The following is a 21,406-nucleotide window of genomic DNA, read 5'->3' as shown; positions in this document are numbered from 1 at the left end:
GCATCATTAAGAAAATCGGGATGACCGGAAAGCGTTGTATGTTCTCATAGGAAATGTTCTCAGAAATCAAAACGAATCAGATAAGAATATGGGAAAAATTTTGAACAATTAACAGTAACTCAAAGACAAAACATTGAAATACTTATGGAAAATAAAGGGACAGGAGCAGGCCTTTGTAGTGGGGACAGCATCTCATAAGATATACCTCAAAAGGGGATGGGAGGGGGGTTAGCCAAGATAAAGCAAACGAGCATTTCTCCTGATGTTAATTTACAGTACATTTAAGGTATTTTAAGGCACACGAGCATTACTCCTGATCTCACTGTACAATAGATTTAAGGTGTTTTAAGGCACATAAGAATTACTCCTGATCTCACTGTACAGTACATTTAATGAACTTAAATGTTGTTTTAGCTGTTAATTGTAAGTTTATGATTAGGTATTTCATGTAAAACTAGGCTTTGTTTTGTTTCCATTGTTTTTTTTTTTTTTTCTATATTTTGTTGCTACAGTACAGATTTTCTTTAATTTTAAGGTTATCTATGCATAGTATATGTGGCAAAAAATATTTCCAATTTTAGTTCAAAAGATTTATTTTTGTTGTATACAAGAGTACTTTTTTATTTTATTTTGAAACATATTATAGTATTTCTATTATTAAACCTAGTAGGTGAAAAAATGACATTAAATAATATAAATGAACAACGATGATTACATAAAAAAAAAAAGATAACTGTAAAAGAGAAATACCTATGTATCTGTGGGTTAGGCTCAGACATGGCACCCTATAATTTATGTTGTCTTGTCTATTTGCAGGGAGAATATTGAGAAGGTTCCTAGTCTCTTTGTGTTTGTCCCATTTGGTCGCCTCTTACGACAAGCAGTATTCTTGACCTCCAAGGTAACAGGTGGTTTGGAATCGGGGGTTTTCTTCTCTTAGCGTATGTCTAAAAAGGCACGCTTTGCAACGCTACAAAGTTCCTGAGCAGCTCCTATCGTTCCAGATCAGAACAAACCTGGGGGTGGATAACTTTCCCTAGAACCTCATTTCCGTATTCAGTTTGGAAATAGTATATAATTAAATGAATGGGTTCCTACATAACTCATAAACCTAGCTAGGAATTGGCCGAGCAGGCCTATCATTTCTAAGGCAGTATTCCGTGGTGGTCGTGCTTGAAAAACATAATCTCCATGTGCTTCTGCATTCAGCTCTTGGAACTCTAGGTCTAAATCCAGCTTACTCTATTACCATCCTTGAAGAGCAATGAACATAAAATATGTCTGCCAAGGGAGAAGGTGATATTCCTAAATAGTCTTGCATCATGAACTGATCCATCAAGAAATCTTAAATTATTATCACATGCAGATTGTAACTGTATGCTGGGATAACCTTTCCTACTGATATAGTCCTCCCTGTGGTCTTTAGGGCTTGGCTGTGATTCCCATCTATAGCTCATACTACCCCAGGCATATTAGTTTTTGTCAAGAAGCCACGAGTTAGTTCTGGAAGTTCATTCCCTGTTAGCCGTGATATATAGGTGTGTCTTACAGCCTTCAGAGCATCGCAGACGTCTACGAGTATGAAAGCCCTGAGGAGTGATGATTTGCCGAGTTCGAATCGATTCCCTGCCCCCGGGAACTATTCAACATTCCCCAACAGCCACACGGTCGTCAACACTTTCTCTTCAATTGGTTGTATCCCTGCTGTCATGTGTGGTGCAAGGAGACGGCACAGGTCCTGTTTGATGTAAAAGATAATAAGTAATGATAGTACATGAATAAATATTAAACTAAATAAGGCTTGTAATAATATTTGTTACGCCCCAAACACACACGCACGCACCCACACACAAGCACTCACACACATACCCACAGGCACCCACACACACAAGTAACCACGCACCTGTGGGTGCGCACAAGCGCTATGAGATGGTAGTAGATGCAAGCGAGAGACCTGTGTGTACATGAAAAACTGATACTGCTTACCCAGCTCCATCCATGTGACACCTTTTTAGGAGGGTCATTATGGGCCTGGCGCTGGGAATAACAACAACAACCCTATTGGGGAGCGAGGAGAGACCAGAACAGAAGGTATGAGGAGCGGAGGCCGTGTGCTCAGCGACCTCCGCCTTCGGGAAGCATCCCGTCAGCGTCTCCGTCAGTGCCTCGCGGAAAATTGACTCCGTGCCTCGTGACTGACTAAGACTAACGGGTAGTGTTCCGTCTTCAGATTCAGGGAGTTCGGACGCTTATTCTCACGGCGCGCCGGGGGACGTTTCCCGTGGGCGCCTCCGTCACCGATTCCTCCGTGGTCCCCAAGGGTTAGCTGGAGTGTGTTACAGGACTGAATAGTGTGCAGCGAGCTACATCCGCAAGTAGAAACGTCCCAAGTGCCGCATTAGTGGGTCGTGCGCGCAGCAGCGCACCGGCCGGAGGGGGCACCGGGCAACTGTACGGATGGTAAGCTTTATTCTTCACCAACGAACCTCGACAGAGACCACCTCAACCAGTCTAGCCAGTGAACCAGAGTCACAACGCCCTTCCTGCACGCCCCTGCCGGTACCTCTGCCCAGGGAAGACAGTGCAGTCGACGGAGGCGGACGGCTCTCTCACGTCCCGGCCACCGCGGGAGCAACATCATCGAGGGAGAGGTACCCTATTCTAGCAGATGACCCAGAGCCGCAACGCCCCTCCTGCATGCCCCTGCCGGTACCTCTGCCCAGGGAAGGCAGTGCAGTCGACGGAGGCGGACGGCTCTCTCACGTCCCGGCCACCACGGGAGCAACATCATCGAGGGAGAGGTACCCTAGTCTAGCCGGTGACCCAGAGCCACAACGCCCTTCCTGCATGCTTCTGCCGCTACCTCTGCCCAGGGAAGGCAGTGCACTTGACAGTGGCTGGCGGCTTGTTCACGTACCGGCCACCGCAGGAGCAACATCGTCGAGGGTGATGTACTCCGACTTAAGGCATGCTTGGACGGGCCGACAGGCGACCCTTGGGGACCCTGCTGTCCCGCGGGGTCCCCGCGGGGACAGGGAGGGTGCCCTCCCCCGGGCACACCCGGAGGAATTACCAGCCTAGAAGTGTAGAGTGTACACGTGCCCAACCCGAAAACTAGAGGTAGAGGTGTCGGGAATAAAGGCACATCATGCCATTGGCCAATCGGATAGAACGTAGGTTAGTGGTGAGGGACAGCAGTCCCTAAGGAGTTGCCGGTCTCCCGTTACCCACCGTTGGGGCGTAACATATTGGCGCAGTGAGTAGGATCTGATCTTGCCTCTGGCTTGCCCTAGCTTAGCTGTCAGACCACCGAGACGGGCAGGGCGTCGCGTCGCCCAGTTGTAAGTGTGGATGAACAGGTAACAGACCCACCACCTCAGAGTACGAATGGATGGAATGACTGGAGGACTGTGACTTCGTGGCGAGTGCTTCCAGCTGACTGCAGACTCCTGTTGGGTTACCATGCGTCCACATTCGTCTGCGTGTGAGAGGACTAACACTATAGTGGGAGGACAACACTGTAACGCTATAGTGAGGGTGAATTAGTAACCCAGCCCCTGCCAGCAGGTGCGGCGTCTGTATCCGCTGTACCGCGGCAGATGGCTGGGAGACAGTACCTGGGCAACGACCGACCCTTTTCACACTTTTAGTTAGATGAGCCACTCAGATAATCTATCCATGTCAACGGACGCCTCACGGCCCAGGGCCGACTGTGGCACTCCCGTAGGACCGGCGGGGCATCAAATACGCCAGGCCCGGCAGGGCATCTCATACACCAAGCCCGGTGGGGCATCAAGCACGCCATATCGAGGGACAGAGGGACCACAGAAGAGGACCAGCCACAACGAGGGATAGAGACATGCCGAGGTGTCTCGGCGTGTCACACATCGGCATAAACCGATGTGTAGGTCATAGCGAATGACCCAAGGTATTTGGTAGGTCCTCCCTACTAGATGGTGGTGGGTAGGTAGGATGGATTTGCGGGGGCTGGTGGCTCCCGGAAAAGGGCACTACGACCGGCATACCCTACGTTAGGGTTCTCCGCGTCCGCCCAATTAGGCTACTTGGTAGTTTCCTCCTCAGTGTATGACACCTAGCAATACATTGTGAGCACGACTGTGTATATGGGCAGAGGTATGAATGCCACCATTTCCAACAGGTCCCCTCAGAAGCACTGCAGGCTGTAGCTGAGCGACATGGACGAAAAGGGTCCCCCTCCCTTCTGTGCTGCCCGGCAGACGATCCAGGAATAGATCAAAGTCTTCGAGTTCCACTGCCGGGTCCACAAGTACAAGGACGATGAGAAGGCAACCTGGTGCCGCCTGACGATCGGTCCCGATGCAGAGGCCTTCCTAACGAATCTCCCAGACGATATTTCATGGAGTCGTTTGCAGAGGAAGCTAATCAAGAACTTGGGTTCAAACCGACTCCACGACAGCGCACTGTCAAGGCTGTTGGACCTCACCTGGGGCCAAGACGCCATTCGTGGCCTCGCCAATCGAACACTCCTGCTGGTGAGCCAAGCGCTGACTCCTCCAGTGCAACCCAGAGGCGCCTCGCCCGAAAAGGCTTCCTCTGGATAGTGGCCCCTGAACTGGTCCGGCACTGGTGTCAAACTCGCAAGGCACCGTTGTCCAAACTGATCGAGGAAGCTGAGCATCGACTGGCGTCGACAACTTCCTTCTCGGCAGCTGGGAGCCCCCACACTGAGGACCCCGTGGCAGCTGGGATCTTTAACTTGGTCCCAAGATTGCGGCCTGCTACTGATGCCCCAATTACCGCAGCCACTGCTGCTCCAGACACTGGTACGATATCCCCATCGACACACGCTCCCACTAACAACAAAAACACTCGACACTCAGGTCACCACTCTGAGCGAAGGGGCACAAGCGGCCGCCGAAGAGATGGGCGGAACACCACCGACAGTGATAGGTTTCAGTCTTATTTCCAGGGCTTGGATGACGATCTGCAGAACCTGCGCAGTTGGCGAATCGAGATGAAGGAATCACTTCAGCGGTGGCGGACGGAAATGCGGGCAGAACTCCTGGCTAAAGCCCGGAGGACCCAGGATGATACCAATTCCTACCACGCCGAGCTGCACAGAAGAGAAGTGATCCCATGGCGGAGTCAGCAAGCCTTCAACATAGAGGACATATAAACACGTCGTATAGGACATGGCCTGCCCATAAGAGCCATATCGCACCCCAGTAGCTGCTGGTGGTTTCATCAGGTCTTCACATTCTGTGGGCAAGGATGGCCTTTGTCAAGGAGGGGGTAATGTTACGCCCCAAACACACACACACTCATCCACATAGATAGATAGATAGATAGTTTATTGACCACAACAGTAAAATGATTACATATTAATTATTACAAAATTTAGTACAATGATTACATATTAATTATTACATAATTTCAGATTCCATAATTACATATCAAAAATAGTTTTTGCTATTCATTTTAATGGCAATTGTAGTCCAGCATATTATCAATGCTATTTGTAAACTTTTACACCTACCTACTGGAAATATCTATATTTCATAATATTTTACAATGTGTTTACAGGTAAACAGACAGAATATCATGTATTATTTGTAAACTTCTACACCTACCTACTGGAAACATCTATATTTCATAATATTTTGCAATGTATTTACAGGTAAACAGACAGAATATCATGTATTATTTTACATTTCACAGCCATTGAAAACTTATCAGAAAATACCTGTTCTATTGTCTTAAACTGGCGATGGTCCATAATGTGGTGAGTTTGCGGGCAGTCCTGGAGGACGTGTCTCTATGTTTGAACACTACCACATTCACATAACATTTCATTCATAGGTAAGCGGCCACGACTCCTCATGCTCTCTCACACGATAGAGAGTGACCACTCACCCTGAAATTTGTAAAGTACAACCTATGACATTCATAAACATTATGTTTCACCTTATATATATGATATACTATGAAGTTTGGGTTTATATCTTCGTATGTCAATCTCCGTGACGAATCACTTTCAGAAATACTATTAATTACACTCTGCATAGCCTGCTTTATTTCTATAACATGATTACTAATTTAGTTTGTAATTAGCTTTCCTGTCACTATGTTATTACTCTTTGCTGTGTTTACAAAAAAAATAAAAGAACGCTAAATAATCTGTATTCAGATCTTTCCTGCCATATTTTATAAAAGAATCTATGTTGCTTATACTTAACCAGATCATTAACAGGAGGAAATCCCGACTCATCGTAACAAACATCATTACACGTATTTTTCCTCACTCCAAGAACTCACACACATACCCACACACACCCACACACAAGTACCCACGCGCCTGTGGACGCACATAGTCACCGCTGGTGACTGGGTCACCAGCGGTGACCCAGTCTACCCGGTGAACCAAAGCCACAACGCCCCTCCTGCACGCCCCTGCCGGTACCTCTGCCCAGGGAAGGCAGTGCAGTCGACGGAGGCGGACGGCTCTCTCACGTCCCGGCCACTGCAGGAGCAACATCATCGAGGGAGAGGTACCCTGTGTAGAGTGTATAAGTGTTGAGTGTACATGAGTTATTTTTTTAGAACTGACTCTTATTATTATATTATATTATATTATATTAGGTACTTCCTCCTACCACACCCGCTTGTCCCCCCACAGTATGTGAGACAATCGATGTGTGATGCCTCCCTCGGAGGTTACAGGGCTGCGTCATTCTCATGCACTGTACTCCATTTGCTCCAGTCACGCACAATCACCCTTTTATGCTCCATAATGACATATAATAATAATAATAATAATAATAATAATAATAATAATAATAATAATAATAATAATAATCATGAAGCATGTCATGGAACCTTAACATTTGGTGTCATCAATTACTATGATTTACCAGTAAAATAACTATTCATTTCGCAACAGTAACAATAACAATCTTTATTTCCTTAGTTATCTTTGTGGTTAACTTATCGACGTTCATTAACACTGCGACACCCTCACTCTAACGCCAATTTCAGGATTAGCATTTTTGAGAGAGTCCACGTTAGGTTAGGTTATAGTTTATTATGGTGTAAATCTAAAAACTTACTTAAATAAGAGCAAGTCACAGCTCTAATTGGCAAGAGTGAGTGTGGCAGACACGCATATGTGTCTACCACAACAGCAATAGAACGATCTGAAACGAAACTTGAGGTGAAGTTACAGAGAGAAGGATAGAAGGATAGAAGCCGTAGGAGGGTAGTTTGGAAATCAAAGCTTTGTGCTAGACTCTATCAAAATCTTTTGACATGCCTAAGGCAACAGCAAATGTTTTATCAAAATCTCTGAAAGAGGATGACCAAGACTCAGTAAAGAAAGTCAGAAAATCACCAGTAGAGCGGCCTTGAACCCACACTGGCGATCAGATAAAAGGTTGTGAAGAGATAGATGTTTAAGAATATTCCAGTTGAAGATAGATTAAAAGACTTTACATAGGCAGAAAATTAAAGCAATAGGTCGCTAGTTTGAGGGATTAGAACGGTCACCCTTTTTAGGATTTGCCTACATGTAGGTAAACTTCCAGCAATAAAAAAAGATAGATGTTGACAGACAAAGTTGAAAGATTTTGACTAGGCAAGATGCAAGCACAGAGGCACAGTTTCAGAGAACAGTAGAAGGGACCCCATCAAGTCCATAAGCCTTCCGAGGGTTTACACCAGCGAGGCCATGGAAAACATTACTGCGAAGAATTTTAATAGGTAATAGTCATTCCAAAGAAAATCAGCAAAATACCTCCTCAAGTTCCCCAACTAGTAGAGGTAAAGCGGCAGAGGCACCTCCACTCAGAGGGATCCTGAGAAGGGATTGGAGTGATAGGACAGGATACATATATGAGACTGTGATTGAGGGAGCCCAACAGAGAAACGAGGGTAACAACATAAGCAGAAAGGTTAGATGTTAGGAAATGGTTAAGAATGTTGAGCATATTTCCAAGACGGTCAGGAATAAGGGTAGGATGTTGCAGCAGTTGCTCTAGAGAGTCTAGATCGTTGAGGATAGCAAAGCTGAAGGCTAGTTCACCAGAATGGTCAGTGAAGGGAGAGGAAAGCCAAAGCTGGTGGTGAACATTGAAATCTCCAAGAAGTGGAATTAGTAGTGATGTTAGTAAATTTGCGGATGACACAAAGATAGGTAGATTAATTAGGTCAGAATCGGATGCCATCGCCTTGCAGGCAGATTTAGATAGGATGAATGAATGGACAGACAGATGGCAAATGCAGTTTAACATCAACAAATGTAAATACTTAGCGTAGGTAGAGGAAACCCACACAGTAGGTACACATTAAACAACCAAACTCTGGTAGGTACAGGGTACGAGAAAGATTTAGGAGTTAAAGTTAGCTCGGAACTCCGTCTAGGAAAACAATGTATTGAGGGCAGAAACAGGGAAAATAAAAATAGGGTATTAGGATTAATTTTTAGGAGTGTTAAAAGTAGAAGGCCAGAAGTAACATTAAAGTTATACTTGGCACTGGTCAGATCTCATCTAGACTACGCTGTGCAGTTCTGGTCCCACATTACTGGAAAGATATATGTCTTTTTGGATCAGTACAGAGAAGAATGACTAAAAGAATACAAGGGATGAGGACTTTTCCTTAAGAGGCGAGAATGAAGCTGTTAAATTTACATTCCTTAGAGACAGACGTAGGTTAAAAGGGAACCTGATATAAGTCTTTATATAACAAGGGTGATGTAAGCAAAATTCTTAGGATCAGCAACCAGAATAGAACAAGAAATAACGGGTTCAAGCTTGAAAAATTTAGGTTTAACAAAGAGATAGAAAGAAACTGGTTCTCAAATAGAGTGGTAGATGGGTGGAACGGACTCAGTAATCATGTTGTTAGTGCTAGGACATTAGGGAGCTTTAAGAGATTAGACGGGTTTATGGATGGGGATGATAGCTGGAAATAGGTAGGTATATTTCATACAGGGACTGCTACGTGTAAGCCTGGTCACTTCTTGCAGCTTCCCTTATTTCTTATGTTCTTATGTTCTTAAGAATGGAGATCTACGCAAAAGTTAAGGGAGTCAGAATGTGCTCCACTTTGGAAGTTGAGTAGTCAAAAAAAGTTCTTATAGTCAGAGGAATTAGGTGAGAGATATAGAGCACAAATAAATTCAGTTTGAGAATGATTCTGTAGTCGTAGCCAGGTGGAAAACTTGGAAGATTCAAGAGTGTGGGGACGAGAGCAGGTTAAATAACTGCGCACATGAACACAACATCCAGCTTTGAACATGAGGATAGAGAAAGTTGGAGAGAATAGAAAAGTGTCAGTTGCCTCAGAGAGTTGTCTTTAGAGGGCAGGCTGTGACTGCCCTCCCTTGTATTGTGAGACACAAAGAGAAACGTTCAGTGAGTTTAATGATAAGCTCACAGCACCCCTGATTCAGTGCTTTAGACCTCACTGGGAGTAATTATCGTTTCGGCAGGTGCCTACTGCCTCCTCCTGCATGCACCCCCTTAGTGGGTTGCTTGCAGGGTGGGGGGGACTTGCCTTTCCCTATGACCTGGCGAGCGAGGCGATAAGGGGTATCGGTCCCTGTTCCACCCTACTTATGGGGATAGGGCTATCCATGCTAGCAAGGATGTCACTGAGGGACCAGACTAAAAGTGGTTCCCGGAGTTAGATTGTAGGTACGGGCCAAAGGTGCCGCTCACCAGAGGGGCCACCTTATGAGGTCGTCCTGTGTTAGATGGTTTGGTATCTGAGCTGGGATTCGTTATGGGGTCGGTTTTAACTCCGGTGCAGACAAACACTGAAATCACGAGGGGCCACTTTTTAAGACGAGTGGCCTCCATGAGGACGAGGTACCCAGTTCATGGCGGCCAACGCTCGCCCCCCCCCCTTTCGTAATCCCGGTAGGCGGCCTCCCTTGGTTCCTGGATCCAATTTACTTTTATAGTATGATATGGGGAAATATAGAAACTCCTCTGGTCCTCGAGGGGCAGTCGACCAGGCCCTCGAAACGTCACCCTCTGGTGATGATGGTGTTGTACAGGTAGGAGCTCGTACTTTCACTGCTGTTGCTTCCCATGCTGGAAGACCCCGTGGGTCAGTTGTTGAGTCTTGTCTTGAAACTGTTATGATGATTAATATATATGCCTCCATGTCATACCGTGCTATTCACTCAGTTTTCAAGCCCTTCGGAACAGTTCTCCGTATCTGTCTCAAATATGACGGCGATTATCTCTCTAATCGATGTTAAGTGAAATTTACATCAGATGTTGCTGCCAAAGCTGTTCTTGAGGCAATAAGTTATCTGCGTCTTGGAGGCAACAACTTAATTGCTGAGGTCATTCGGTCAAGCAATGTAGCTGACAGCGAGAATGATTATTGTCCTAACGTCTCTGATGATGTAGATAAACGTGTTCTTAAAACTCGCCACCCACATACACCCCACTGGTTTGTAGTATATTATGAGGAAGGTCGAAGTAACTTTATCCGTGCTGCCAAGTATCTAGAAAGGGAGACTAGGGTCCTCCAAATAATATCAGGAAATATGGTAAAGGTGTCTTGATCAGAGCTAAAGATTTAACGCGTGTGATCATGCTCCTCCATCTCCTTTGCCCTTCTGATGGGATCTTCGAATCCATCTAGCCACACTGAACATTAATTTACTGCAAAGAATGTATTTACAACCAGGACCTATATGAATTCTCTGAAGATGTCATCTTTCAGCTACGTCCAGATAATGTTGAGCTAGTGGCCAAGATTGAATGGAATATTAACGTGATTATGCCCACTTTATATGGTTCTTTTCTCCCTGAATGTGTAAAGATCGGCCCTCTTTCGCTTCCAGTAAAGGCATTCGTTGACCGTTCTTTACAATGCTACTGGTGTTATGAGTTCGGTAATGGGAGGAAAAACTGTCAAAATAATCTCCGTTGCGGTCACTGCTCAGCCCTTGACTTGCACCATACTCCTGAATGCGAATCGGAAGCCTACTGGTTCTACTGCAGAGAGGCTCACTCGCTACGTTCCCGACAATTTTTAGCTTCACCAACTACATCACAGTCTTCAGGAATTTCAGATACTTGTGTGTGTGGGTACCTATCCCCACACCAGTTACTCAATCTCAGGTTTCTACATCTTTAGGTATCGTGGGACCAGATATGCTTCGCAGGCCGAGTAAGGTACCTAGTCAGGAAGGCAAAATGAAGCTTCTTTCTGGTTCTTCCCTGAAAAACCCTTCAAAATACTTATATTCAAGATTTTGTAGTGGAATAGCCGTGATTTGCGTGCTTCTTGGGAGAAACTCCCAGGAGAGGTTTTCTCCTGTATGCATTTGTTTGCAAGAGACATTGCTTGGAAAATCGACTCACTTTGAGCCTCCTGGGTATCGTGCTTTCTTCTCTACTCTATTTCCTGGTCAGGGCCATCACGGTAGTACTGTCATCTTTATTCGCAATGATATTCCTCTTATCCACCTGCACTCGCTGCTGTAGGTTATTGCTATTAAGGTTTTTATACATCGTTTTTATTCATTGTATAGTCTGTATCTGCCTCCCAGTATTCATATCGAAAGAAATGAACTTGATGATTTTTTAAATGTTCTTCCTTCTCCTCTCATTTTATTGGTAGATTTTAATGGTCGCCATCCTTTGTTGGATGATGACAATGTCAACCATCGTGGTCTTTTAATTGTTTCTTTATCGAGGATTTAGGATTGAAGATTTTAAACTCTGGAGACGTGACCCATTTCCACAGTGAAACCGGTACTCTTACAACGATAGATCTCTCTCTCTCTCTCTCTCTTTGTGTCTAGAATTTTCCATTTGTCAGGCATTTGCTAATATCAACATCATGTCACAGTCTTTTTTTGATTTAGAGAAAGCTTACGACACAGCCTAGTGTCATGGTATTTGTTTGAGTTTCGTCTTCGTGCCCGACTCCCTCCCAAATTTTTATCACGTCGTTTTTTACGAGTGCATGTTGGTGGCGATGTGTCGGGAGTACGCCCACTTGAAGAAGGCGTGCCGCAAGTAAGTATATTTAGTGTCACTCTTTTCGCTGTAGCTATAAACAGTGTCATTTGTCTACTTGGTAGTTTGTATGTCGATGACTTGTCTACCTCCTTTTATGCATCTCGGATGACATTCATTGAGAGGGAGCTGCAGGTGGCACTCAACAAGATTTCTCATTGGGCTGCAACTCAGGGATTTCGTTTCTCGGCTTCAAAGTCTGTGGCCGTGCATTTTTGCCACCAACGTGCTGTTTACCCTGACCCAAACTTGTATCTATATGATAGAAGAATCAATTGTGTTTTTTTTTTTTTTTTTTTTATATAGGAAGGATACTGGCCAAGGGCAACAAAAATCTAATAAAAAAAAATGCCCACTGAAATGCCAGAGTTTACCAGAGAAAGGGATGAATGATTGAGAATACTGGTTAACTCTTGCGTTAGAGAGGTGGACAGAATAGGGGTGAGAGAAAGAAGAAAGTCTTGTGCAGCAAGGCCGCGGAAGGAGGGGAGGCATGCAGTTAGCAAGATCAGAAGAGCAGTTGGCATGAAAATAGCGGTAGAAGACAGCTAGATATGCAACACTGCGGCGGTGAGAGAGGGGCTGAAGACAGTCAGTTAGAGGAGAGGAGTTGATGAGACGAAAAGCTTTTGATTCCACCCTGTCTAGAAGAGCAGTATGAGTGGAACCCCCCCAGACATATGAAGCATACTCCATACGTGGACGGATAAGGCCCTTGTACAGAGTTAGCAGCTGGGGGGGTGAGAAAAACTGGCGGAGACGTCTCAGAACACCTAACTTCATAGAAGCTGTTTTAGCTAGAGATGAGATGTGAAGTTTCCAGTTCAGATTATAAGTAAAGGACAGACCGAGGATGTTCAGTGTAGAAGAGGGGGACAGTTGAGTGTCATTGAAGAAGAGGGGATAGTTGTCTGGAAGGTTGTGTCAAGTTGATTGATGGAGGAATTGAGTTTTTGAGGCATTGAACAATACCAAGTTTGCTCTGCCCCAATCAGAAATTTTAGAAAGATCAGAAGTCAGGCGTTCTGTGGTTTCCCTGCGTGATATGTTTACCTCCTGAAGGGTTGGACGTCTATGAAAAGATGTGGAAAAGTGCAGGGTGGTATCATCAGCATAGGAGTGGATAGGACAAGAAGTTTGGTTTAGAAGATCATTAATGAATAATAAGAAGAGAGTGGATGACAGGACAGAACCCTGAGGAACACCACTGTTAATAGATTTAGGAGAAGAACAGTGACCGTCTACCACAGCAGCAATAGAACGTTCAGAAAGGAAACTTGAGATGAAGTTACAGAGAGAAGGATAGAAACCGTAGGAGGGTAGTTTGGAAATCAAAGCTTTTTGCCATACTCTATCAATAGCTTTTGATATATCCAAGACAACAGCAAAAGTTTCACCAAAGTCTCTAAAAGAGGATGACCAAGACTCAGTAAGGAAAGCCAGAAGATCACCAGTAGAGCGGTCTTGACGGAACCCATACTGGCGATCAGATAGAAGGTTGTGAAGTGATAGATGTTTAAGAATCTTTTCAAAAACTTTAGATAAGCAGGAAATTAAAGCAATAGGACGGTAGTTTGAGGGATTAGAGCGGTCACCCTTTTTAGGAACAGGTTGAATGTAGGCAAACTTCCAGCAAGAAGGAAAGATAGATGTTGACAGACAGAGCTGAAAGAGTTTGACTAGGCAAGGTGCAAGCACGGAGACACAGTTTCGGAGAACAATAGGAGGGACCCCATTAGGTCCATAAGCCTTCCGAGGGTTTAGGCCAGCGAGGGCATGGAAAACATCATTGCGAAGAATTTTAATACGTGGCATGAAGTAGTCAGAGGGTGGAGGAGAGGGAGGAACAAGCCCAGAATCATCCAAGGTTTGAGCAAAGAGTAAGTGCCATCTGGTTGAAGTAGAGGAGGGAAAGAAGAAGAAGCACAGTTATTGGAGATATTTTTGGCTAGATGCCAGAAATCACGAGGGGAGTTAGATCTTGAAAGTTTTTGACATTTTCTATTAATGAAGGAGTTTTTGGCTAGTTGGAGAACAGACTTGGCTTGGTTCCGGGCAGAAATATAAAGTGCATGAGATTCTGGTAATGGAAGGCTTAAGTACCTTTTGTGGGCCACCTCTCGATCATGTATAGCACGAGAACAAGCTGTGTTAAACCAAGGTTTAGAAGGTTTAGGACGAGAAAAAGTGAGGAATGTACGCCTCCATGCCAGACACTATCACCTCTGTTATTCGCTCAGCACACAAAGACACGGAAGCAGTAGTCATTCCAAGGAAAATCAGCAAAATACCTCCTCAGGTCCCCCCAACTAGCAGAGGCAAAACGCCGGTGGCACCTTCGCTTAGGGGGATCCTGAGGAGGGATTGGAGTGATAGGACAAGATAAAGATATGAGATTGTGATCGGAGGAGCCCAACGGAGAAGAAAGGGTGACAGCATAAGCAGAAGGATTAGAGGTCAGGAAAAGGTCAAGAATGTTGGGCGTATCTCCAAGACGGTCAGGAATACGAGTAGGGTGTTGCACCAATTGCTCTAGGTCATGGAGGATAGCAAAGTTGTAGGCTAGTTCACCAGGATGGTCAGTGAAGGGAGAGGAAAGCCAAAGCTGGTGGTGAACATTGAAGTCTCCAAGAATGGAGATCTCTGCAAAAGGGAAGAGGGTCAGAATGTGCTCCACTTTGGAAGTTAAGTAGTCAATGAATTTCTTATAGTCAGAGGAGTTAGGAGAGAGGTATACAGCACAGATAAATTTAGTATGAGAATGACTCTGTAGTCGTAGCCAGATGGTGGAAAACTCGGAAGATTCAAGAGCATGGGCACGAGAGCAGGTTAAGTCATTGCGCACATAAACGCAGCATCCAGCTTTGGATCGAAAATGAGGATAGAGAAAGTAGGAGGGAACAGAAAAGGGGCTACTGTCAGTTGCCTCAGACACCTGAGTTTCAGTGAGGAAAAGGAGATGAGGTTTAGAAGAGGAGAGGTGGTGTTCTACAGATTGAAAATTAGATCTTAGACCGCGAATGTTGCAGAAGTTAATGAAGAAAAAGTTGAGGGGGGTGTCAAGACACTTAGGGTCGTCGAGGGAAAGGCAGTCCGACCTGGGGACATTTATGGTCCCCTCCCCAGATGGGGACTCCGAGGCTGGTGTAGGAGTTGCCATGATTTTAATTTTTTTGAGTGAAGGGTGTGTGTGTTATTAGGTGCTTGTAGTTTTGTGTGGAGGTAGAGAGTTGTCTTTAGAGGGCAGGCTGTGACTGCCCCCTTGTGTTGTGAGACACAAAGGGAAACGTTCAGTTAGGTCACAGCTGGGTTTAATGATAAGTTCACAGCACCCCCTGAACAGTGCATTAGACCTCACTGGGAGTAATTATCGTTTCGGCAGGTGCCTACTGCCGAAACTCGTTTCTTGGTACTCGTTTCTTGGTACTCATATTTGACAGTCGCCTAACTTGGGTACCACACTTTCGTTATATTAAGGCAGGATGCATGAAGGCGCTGTCACTTCTAAGAGTCTTGGCTCGTACTTCTTGAGACCCTGACAGACAGATCCTCCTAGCCTTACACCGAACTCTTATTCCTTCTAAATTGGAGTACGGTTGTGAAATCTATTCGTCTGCTACTGAGACTCTGATCCGTGTGTTGGATTCGGTGCACTAAGCTAGTATTCGCCTGGGAACTGGTGCGTTCCGCCCATCCCCAATCCCTAGCTTACTGGTGGATGCTGGCGTCCTGCCAATGGACCTACGCCGTCATTCTCTAGTAATGAGATGTTGGCATCGAACCCATCGCCTTCCTGAGTGTCACTTGTACAACAATTTCTCATGATGCACGTTCTCCATTATATGATGGTTGCCCTAGTTTTCCTAAGCCTTTTGGATACCGGATCAAGTCTGCCATGACCGAGTTTGATATACCCTCTATCTCCATTTGCTCCCATCGCCTTCCAAGGATCGGGTCCTTGCAGTTTTCGCGGGTATCGATCTGCCCTCTTGTTGTTAATGATAAAAACTTATTACCATAGATTGAGACTCATGCTTTATTTTTGGAACACTTTTCGACACACTCTGGCTTTGTCCCTGTCTGCACAAATGCAGGAGTGGGATATAGTGTTATATTCCCTTCCTTTTACCGAGGCGGTAGCCTTCCGAGAGTTGCCTCCGTTTGTACGACAGTGTTATCTGCCACTATTCTTGTCCTAAAAACTATTTTTGCCTTAACTGTTTCAAGCTTTACTATTTTTTAGTACCTCCCATGTTGCCTTGTCTACCCTGGATCAATTTACTTTCTCTCTCCCTCCCCCATTTTGATCTGTTTTATAGTGGATTCACCTGCTTCAACGTAGAGGACATCACATAACATTTTGTTGGGTACCCGCACATGTGCGAGTTCATTAGAATGAGAAGGTCGATGTGGTTGTGGCTAAAGAGGCAGCAACTTGGATTACTCCTTCCATCTCCATTCCCTTTCATGATTTATGTTCCAGTATAAGGGTGGCACTTCTTGTCAACTGGCAGGGCAGATGGGAGGAAGTGGTTGTCACCACTAGGATGGGTGAGATAACTTCTATAACTTTCCGCCCATGGACGTATGTCCATGTGCAGGGGTGCCTGTCTCCAGATGGGTCACACACGTCTCACTCATGGTTATCTAATGTCCCGGGAAGCCCAACTATTCTGTGATGACTGCTTAGTCCCCCTTACAGTGCAATAATTTCTAGTGTAGCCTCCCAGTCTGGTGGAGACGCGGGAGCGATATCTTTTTCGCTCCAGCGATAAGGAAGGAACCTTTCAGATGTCGCTGATACATGGAGAAAGGGCTCTCTCCCCGGGACTTGAGGTTCTTATGTTTGTGGAGAAGGCTGGTCTTTTAAATAAATTATAGATTATCTTTTAATTGTTCGTCTCTTTATTTCATAAGTATTTTAATAATGAGCAGAACCGTATTTTGCACTAGGAGAACATGAAGCAAGTGAGGAAGACAGGTCATGAAGCAAGTGAGAAAGGCAGGTAACGAACAACGCTGGCTCTTGGGATCCGGGTCAGTGGAGTCAGTGTCTTGGGTATGGAACGAACAACAAAGTGGTCTGGGTCAGTGGGGTCAGTATCCCACTGACTTTAAATTAAATTAAATAAAGTAATTAAAACATTACTAAACCCCCTCACTTTTATCACAAGTGTCTTTTATGGCTCTTCCCGTTTCCTTTTTTTTTTTTATTGTGTCTTCTTTTATAGTGGTCTTTTAAAGTTTTTATCTTACATATAATTTTGTTAATACCCATATTTTAAGAACTGCAATCTTTGTTACTTTCAAAGTTTTGTAGTGGCGCCATATGACAGCGATGTTGCGGCGACATAAATTAAATCAATGAATCAATCAAACAATATCTCACATGTACCTCCACACTTCTTCCCTTGGTAATCAATCGTAAGCTTTTTTCCAAATTGATAAAACCAGATCTAGTCCCTTCAGTTTTCCTTCCCCATTTACTGTCATAACGCAAAGATGATATCCGTTATACTCCTTCCTAGCATAAACATAAATTGAGCTTCCGTCATTTCCGTATATTATCTCTCTTTTTATATGTCTTTTGTCAATTACTCTTCCATATACCCTACCCCGTTGTCTAGCGTTAAACGAGACAATAGGATGGGGAAAACGTAATGTGTAAAGAAATTAGCAAATCGTCCTGTATATCATCAGAAAACCGTACTATAAGATTTATTGTACAACAGCTCTTAAAATTCATACAATCTTAGAGTACGACAATTAAACGAAAGCTTCAAATATTGAAAAAAAAAAAAAAAGGAAATTAAAAGAGATTTTTTCACATTTTACTATACATTAAATTCCGAACATATGGGGTCTCATATGGGGTGTTTTTGCTAGAGTTAATTATAAATGAATATAATAGGACGAGTGGGTGATAGGACACACTCCCGTGGAACAAAAATGTATGTATGTCATATATTTAGCTATTGATATTTACTCAAAAAAAAAAAAAAAATGTGGAAACAGCCTCCAGAAGAGCCAGATTATCTGCCGAGTTGAATTTTCATATTTATTACTGTTTTCCTCTAAAGTGACGCCACAAATTTCGAAGGGACTATAATAATAAAACAAAATGCTGATGTAGCTTGGTAGTATAAGAAGAAACTATAACTAAGGGATATACTCTCGTGTCACAGACATCACAGTTCCGCACACAGTTGTTTCAGGAGCTAAAAAATGAGCGAAGAGACTGTTTTACCGAATCAGCTAGTCTGTAAACTTGCTATTTTTTCCGCTTCTAAATCTCAGAAAGCGAACACTTGTCACTCAGAATCCTGTCACGTTACGATACAAGTTTAAAAGTGATGTGGTCTTATTTTATGGTAAGACCAGTCGAGAGAGAGAGAGAGAGAGAGAGAGAGAGAGAGAGAGAGAGAGAGAGAGAGAGAGAGAGAGAGAGAGAGAGAGAGAGAGAGAGAGAGAGAGAGAGAGAGAGAGAGAGAGAGAGAGAGAGAGAGAGAGAGAGAGAGAGAGAGATAGAGAGAGAGATCGTTCAATGTCTAATGAATGGCCGTAATATATTTCAAGTTGGTTGACCATCCTCCCCCCCCTCCCCCTAAACTTTCTGACCGTAGAGCTGGCAGAGAGACGGACTTGCCTTCACACATCAACTTTAGTCTGGTGAAAGCATGGCAAGAGAAAGGAGAAACGCCTCTTGCCTGCTGGCAGCTGTATTGGAAGTAGGTAATTTGGTAAAATCACGCCATATAGGTATGAAAACCCATGGCTACTCCAACTAACTATATATATATATATATATATATATATATATATATATATATATATATATATATATATATATATATATATATATATATATATATATATATATATATATATATATATATATATATATATATATATATATATACTCCTCTGACTATAAGAAATTCTTTGGCTAGTTAACTTTCAAAGTGGAGCACAATCTGACCCTCTTCCCTTTTGCAGAGATCTCCATTCTTGGAGACTTCAATGTTCATAACCAGCTTTGGCTTTCCTCTCCCTTCACTTACCATCCTGATGAACTAGTCTTCAATTTTGCTATCCTCCACGACCTAGAACAATTGGTGCAACACCCTACTCGTATTCCTGAACGTCTACAAGATACCCCCAACATTCTTGATCTTTTCCTGACCTCTAATCCTTCTGCTTATGCTCTTACCCTCTCTTCTCCGTCGGGCTCCTCCGATCACAATCTCATATCTGTATCTTGTCCTATCGCTCCAATCCCTCCTCAGGATCCCCCTAAGTGAAGGTGCCTCTGGCGTTTTACCTCTGCTAGTTGGTGGGAACTAAGGAGGTATTTTGCGGCCTCGCTACACAAGACTTTCTTCTTTCTCTCACTCCTATTCTGTCCACCTTTCTAATGCAAGAGTTAACCAGTATTCTCAATCATGCATCTCTTTCTCTGGTAAATTCTGGAACTCCCTGCCTGCTTCTGTTTTTCAATCTTCGTATGACTTGAATTCTTTCAAAAAGGAGGTTTCAAGACACTTATCCTTCAATTTTTTACTACCGCTTTGGACCCTTTTTATGGGACTGGGATCTCAGTGGGCATTTTTTTTTTTTTATTGGAGTTTTGTTGACCTTGGCCAGTGTCCCTCTTATATATATATATATATATATATATATATATATATATATATATATATATATATATATATATATATATATATATATATATATATATATATATATATATATATATATATATATATATATATATATATATATATATATATATATATATATATATATATATATATATATATATTTGACAGATCTCTAATAAAGCCAGTGTGTGATTCCACACTGCAAGATAATTCCACAATTCAGCTGCTTGTTGGAACAAGCTGTTACAGGATACTTTTCTTTTTTTTTATAATATTTTATACAAACAAATGGACGGAATACCTATGGGCTATCCTTTAGGTCTAACTCTAGTATGCTGCCATGAAGAAAAATAGATTTATAATTGCCCAGTTGTGTTCAAACTTGTTTTGCATAATAGATACCTGAATAACCTTTGTTTTCTTTTAGAGAAAAGTCACACGTAAATCAATTCCTTTAATATTTGAATAGCAGAGATAGGAACATTAATCACGAAGAATAACTATCGTTTCAGCAGTGATTTTTACAAAAAAAAAAAAAAAAAAACTTTCACAGGCTTAGAACTTAACTGTCCATCGTTTATTACTAGCTCTTTTAAAATCAACTCAGTCAAAAAACTCATCCACAAGGCTTATCACGTATTTTACTGATGAGCTTCATAAGGCAATGAAATTCATAAGAATAGGCATTATCTTATTTTTCCACCAATGGTTATCTCAGCTTTATTGAAGATAAATGTTTAACAATATTTTCTATGTAATGTTTTCCCTTGCAACTATCCTCCAACCACTAGTAACAAACAGCTTAAATACACATCATTATCATCTAATAGCAATTATAGTTACAACATTAGGAATTTTTTAGGGCAGTTATTTATTTTATTTTATTTTATTTTATTTTATTTATTTATTTATTTATTTATTTTTATTTTTTGCTGATATGCCCTTTAGATTTATTTTTACAAATTGTAATAATGTTGATTCTCTCTCTCTCTCTCTCTCTCTCTCTCTCTCTCTCTCTCTCTCTCTCTCTCTCTCTCTCTCTCTCTCTCTCTCTCTCTCTCTCTCTCTCTCTCTCTCTCTCTCTCTCTCTCTCTCTCTCTCTCTCTCTCTCTCTCTCTCTCTCTCTCTCTCTCTCTCTCTCTCTCTCTCTCTCTCTCTCTCTCTCTCTCTCTCTCTCTCTCTCTCTCTCTCTCCTCTCTCTCTCTCTCTCTCTCTCTCTCTTATTTTTCAAATTTAAAAACATCTTGCTAAAACAATTGTGTTCGAATGTCGTTTATTCTTTCATGTGTCTTGTTTGCTGAGTAATGTTCGAAGATAAATGTTAATCTTTCAGAACTAATTGACCCATAAGAAATCCAATTTTCTCTAATATTAAGGAATATGCTGTATAATTAAATCACTGTATAAAGAAAAAAAAAAATCAAATTATTGTTTAAAGCTAATAACAAAACATAACTCACGATAGCCGAATCCTTGTTGATTAATCAATACAAACATCAAATGAACTGGAATGAATCATCTGTAAAACATTTTATTGTCTAAAACAAGAAGGGCATTTTCTTTTGCCTAATTTGTTTAGATTAAGCTTAGTTTGTTTTTTTGTTTGTTTTTTTTCATTCATTTTTTTTCTTTTTTTTTTTTTGTTTGTCTATAACTCCTACTTAGTTTAAGTTTTCATTTCAACTAGCCAACAAGAGCCCTCCACGGCGAGAAAGAGGTCTC

Source organism: Scylla paramamosain, chromosome 14 (assembly GCF_035594125.1).
Source record: "Scylla paramamosain isolate STU-SP2022 chromosome 14, ASM3559412v1, whole genome shotgun sequence".
Classification (NCBI taxonomy): Eukaryota; Metazoa; Arthropoda; class Malacostraca; order Decapoda; family Portunidae; genus Scylla; species Scylla paramamosain.
This window is presented reverse-complemented; position numbering follows the sequence as displayed.